Source organism: Lissotriton helveticus (genome assembly GCF_964261635.1).
Source record: "Lissotriton helveticus chromosome 1_1 unlocalized genomic scaffold, aLisHel1.1 SUPER_1_unloc_4, whole genome shotgun sequence".
Lineage (NCBI taxonomy): Eukaryota > Metazoa > Chordata > Amphibia > Caudata > Salamandridae > Lissotriton > Lissotriton helveticus.
This window is the reverse complement of record NW_027611681.1, coordinates 2,194,835-2,200,130: the sequence shown is the minus strand read 5'-3', so window position 1 is coordinate 2,200,130 and position 5,296 is coordinate 2,194,835.

The window sequence follows — 5,296 nt, the reverse complement described above, 5'->3', positions numbered from 1 at the left end:
TTTTGAACCCCATGAGGCGGTTCCTTTCCAGAAAGCAGTCAGGATGTAATCATGAGTCATTTTGGGTTGGAATCATGAGGCAAATAATGCTGAGGAGGTTAAACTATTCAAATTGAATTCAAATTTCACATGAAATGTTCATTGTTCAATATATTTCTCTTAGTATTTTAGTGTGCAGACATTATTGCTTATGGAAAATAATTAATTTTGTTTTTCTATATGTAGGAAGCATTACATTAATGAAATTTCTGTATCCCACTTTCTTTCTTTCCTTTCCTGTTCTTTATACACATGAAATGTTCATTGTTCAATACATTTCTCTTAGTATTTTAGTGTGCAGACTGTATTGCTTAAGGAAAATATTTAGATTTATTTTTCTATATGTAGGACGTATTACATTAATGAAATCACTGTATCTCACCTTCTTTCTTTCCTTTTCTGTTCTTTATGAACGTTTCTATTGTTGAACTTTAAAGATTGCCTGAAATTAAGAATTGTGCTCTACAGAACTTTGCTGTGTTACAGTATGTTGATTTTCATGTACAACTTTTGTCTCTTATGTGTATGGCAACTGATGTTTTGTTTTGCTTTAATAATCAGCTTATGTTTATTAGCTTTTATTATTCAATAAAATGTTTTAAACACAAGAAATGGTAGTTGATATGTATTTACAACTGCAGCATTTTTATTGAGTGGGCAGTTTCAAAGTGGCCAAAAATATGGTCTGTGGGATGATGGAAACCACATTGGCATCAGCAGGGAGAGTTTTGGGCAGGTGATTGGGGGTATATGTAAGGTTGGAGTAGGGGGAACAACCATGTACATTGTGTGGACTGTGACTCCTGGAGTTATTGTGAGGGATACTATGCTACCCTGTAAATGAACCCCCCTAGTGATTATTATCAACAAGCTTTATTCGGTTTTATAAAAGAAAACCATAAAAGTCATACATAAAATGATAAAACAACTTCCAAGTTACAGATTGACAAATATAATATGTCCAAGTTAATCAGAACACAAGGTAAAAATTCATGAATTACAGTACAGAAGTTAATCGCAGCTTTACCTGAATCTAACAGCGAACAGTAAAAAGTAAAGCGTATGCAAAACAGTGTCTTTAGAGAGGAGTTGTAAAAAGATAAAAGCTGGTCTCACCTGCCTAAAACGCGCTTTTTTGAGAATGGGAATAATAAATAACTTTCTAGGGACAGCATAAAAAATACAAAACATTAAAAAAGGGTATCATGTCCTGAGGAGACTCACCGTTGCAGCCACAGGGCATGAGGCACTGGCCTCTGTGGAAGCCGCGAGGGTGTGCCATGAGGTAATGGAAGAGGTTGAGCCAAAACCGGGTCAATAGAAAACGATCATGGATGCTTTTAAGCCCTAGAAGTTAAGGTTCGGTGGTTGGTACAGTTTTTAACAAAATGTACTTACGCACACTAGGCTTACACAGCTCATTTCCCTCTCTATCACAGCAGCTCATTCTTTAAAAAACACTCTTTGACCAGAGAAAGATCCCTCTTACATATGCTCTCAGAGTTAGCAAATAGTTCCTACCTACCCTGGAAAGGCCAACTCTTATGTAGTGGAGCCATCGGATGCTTGAGACATGGTCAAGTGAAAGGCCTTCCCGTAGGACGTCTTTGCTAAGTGTATTTTCTTAATTAGCCCAAATATTAAGCCACAATGCCAAGGGACGGAAAACCAGTACATCTGAGGGGAAAGACATCCGCAACTCTTTGTGCACAACATAAAATGGGGTGCTTTGTGGGACAGAAAGGGCCCATCGCAGGAAAGAGTTTTGTGCACTTTGCACTGCCCCTGCACTAATGTGGCCCCATATCTCACTTCCATAACTAACCTTTGAGATATATTTGTCTTCAAAAGAGCCCCTATTGGCTTCTCTCCCACTCTGCTGGCAAAGTTAAAAACAGCTGCAAAAGCTTTCACTAGATCCCATTTCTTCCAAGTATGCAAAGGGCACCAACTCAAGGAATCGTCAAACACAACTCCCAAATAGGAGAATTCATTGGTCTTCGGTATTGACGAAAGTCCAAATTTAAAAGTGAACTGCTTAGCTTTTACGAAGTCCCACCTGCATAATGAACGACTTGGAATGATTAAACGAAAGGTCCAAGTCCTTCATAAAAAGGGCAAAAGAATTCAGAAGAAGTTGTAGGCACCAAGCTGTCCTCACCCAAGGACTGCGTCGTCTGCGTATAGGAGGACTGGCAGGCTACGCTTGCCTACCTGGGGACAATCAGCATTTGTGGCGAGAAGGGTCTTCTCTAAGGAATTAATATATAGGTTAAAAAGAAAGGATGCTAAAATGCACCCCTCTCTTGATGTCAAGCTGACTGAAAGTTTATATTTCCAAGAGTAAAGGTTTGATTTTTAAGGGAAATACGTTTCGTAAACATTGCAGCTGTGATTGGTATCCTGGTAAAGAGAAGCTGGAAGTCATGAAGCCTTACCCTTACTTGGACAAAATATCTTCTGATACCCGGAATGAAAGTGAGCACATATTAATTAAACAACTCCTCGTTGCGTAGGTGGGTTAGAGGCTTATTACAATGTCCATAGGTACTTTCTACATTTATCACCTGTATATCGAGCAAAGTCTCTTATTCTCTGTTGTACGCTGTAGAATGCATAGATATTTCAAAATGCTACTTTTTAAATAAAATAGAATGACAATTTTAAGGAAAATATGTAATTTGAATACACTTCTGGCAGTACCAGCACTTAGACTAGAATTCAGGATAATGAATGGTTTTGTGTAAGGCCTGGCAGCGGTAGTGCGATGGGGGCACCGGCCTCAGATGAACAAAGAAAACATAATTAGACATACAGAAAGTTTTGATATGAAAAAAGAAAAGTGTGCATTCTATAGAAATTTTAAATATGCAACAGATATGTTTGAGTCAAATTAGGAAACTCTTATCTCATGGTCAGTTTATCAGCCAAAACTATTTTTAAAGACATCCTTGGGTGCCCTTAGTTTAACTTTGGATTCTTAATTTTGTACAAATAAGGGAACATTTGATATAATAATTTCATCCTTTTCTGTGACAAAGCCGCAAAAATATCTCTGGACTACAAAAGACAAAAAAGCACAAAGCAGCAGACAAAGGTCAAGCACATTAAATACCACCACTTTCATATATTTTACAGAAGTGCAACTGCTCCCGGCATCCCCTGCTGGGGGGTGTCAGTTATAGAGAAAGTCCACAAGAAAGGAAGGTGCCCTCTGATCAAAGTCAGCCAGGAGACATACGTTATCCAAAATTCTTCTCTTTATTAACGTATATGTGCCTTTTCTGTACGGTTGGTTTGGAGTAATAACCCTGGGTGGCTCTGGGATAACTACTTCTATTATTGGTGTTTGGTCACTGGAGAGGTCAGTTATAGAAGCCCCTGAGATTTGTAAGATACTCGGGTCAGTCGGTGCAATTTCTAGATTTGGGGTCAGGGACAGTCGTCTCTCGGTCCGCTCTATTTTAGTTGCCACGGCTCCTAGAGACTTTTCTAGCATCCTGTCAATAGAGGTAGGTTTACTATTTGGTTTGGACAAGACCGAGCCTGTTTCTTCTCAAAGCATGCTCATCTCCCCATTCTGAAATATTTTTAAGATTAGACTCTCTTGTTAGTTATTAGGTTTAAATTTTAGGTGGACGCAAGAGGTTCCTCTTGAAAGCACCACTATGGTGCTCTATATGCACTATCTAAGACAAGCAGGGTAGGCACATACAACATTCTTCAGTGTTCTCAGTCGGGAGTCAATTGTGATACACACTGTGCCAACTGGGTGCCAATAAAAGAAAGGACAATTTCAAAAGTTTAGCAAGCTGGAGGACATAGCCACAGTACCTTAACCGCATCGATGCTCGCAGATTTACAACCATGCGCTGGGATTTTCAAAAACTCATTATTCATGACGAGCTGGGCTCGTCATGAGCGTGTGAGCAGGCTACTGCATGACGAGCCCAGCTCGTCATGAGCGTGGAAGGGGTTAAATACGGGTCCCAGGGATTAGGGGTTGGAGAGCAGGCCCAGCCCAGCCTGCTCTGGCCTCGGACGGCCCCGCCCTTGGTCCAAGTTTCGCCCAGCGCGCTCCCGCGCGCGTCCCTTTGGTGCGAGAGCCCTACTCTGAATTTCAAGCGCCTCCTGACACTTGCTGATTGCATCACAGACCGGCGCCACAGGGGAAATGCTGGGGATTGTGGTCCCCCCGGACTTCGCTGAGTGTTGGCGTGCAGCAGGAAAGACAGCTGGGACAGGGGAACAAAGGTAAACATTGCGGTCTGTCTAGACCGTTTAGTGGACGTGTTGCCGTGTCCTCGGAATAGCGTTGGCGGAGCCAATGCAGGGCTTTCAAGGCAGGGGAGATGTGGTCTAGCGGTTTGATATACAAGAGTAGTCTGGCAGCCGAGTTCTGAATCTGTTGTAGTCTTTTCATGGTCGTTAAAGGTGATCCGTGGTAGAGGCTATTGGCGTATTCGAGTTTGGACAAAACAAGGGAGATGGTAGCTTGGACCTTGTGTGGAAATCTCAAATGGGGAAGATTTGAAGCAGAGTTGTTATAGTAACAAAGCTTGATCTTGCTAGTTTGTCCACTTGGGCATTCATCGATAGCTTGGAGTCCATGGTCAAACCAAGGTTTCTTACTTCCTTCGATACTTTAACTCCTTCTGTGCTCGTCATGAGGCACGGTTGAGCTGTGCTCATGACGAGCTGAGCTCGCCATGATCATTGGAACGTTCCCACACGGGGATAATGTTCCCGCTGTGCTGATCGTTCCAAAACGGGTGTGGTCATGACGAGCTCCACTCGTCATGAGCACAGCGACGCCGTGCAACGTGACGAGCTGAGCTCATCACAAGCACATATTATAGAGATTAGGGTTAGACCCATATAGTCAGTGGGACCTGGGTAATATGTAGGTATATATAGAGTGGTCCCAGACAGAACACAGCGGATTTGAGAAAATCACAATGTTTTAGTTAAATAAATTCTAGAGAAATAAATCCTTTAGGGTGCAAGGTGTTTTTATTTTCACCGCACCAAAGTCAATCAATGATCAAAAAATTAGATGAGAGATATATACACAATATACATAAATTCAATACGCCCACAGGGAAAAGAAAAAGTATTGGGGAAGGGTACACATTTTTTATGATAGTTTAACATCACTAATCAAAGTTTTCATGTGCATGACTCTACAGATCACAATCACGGAATTTAATAGATCCCCATACACGGGGTCAGAAGACAAAACGTGAACATCAAAACA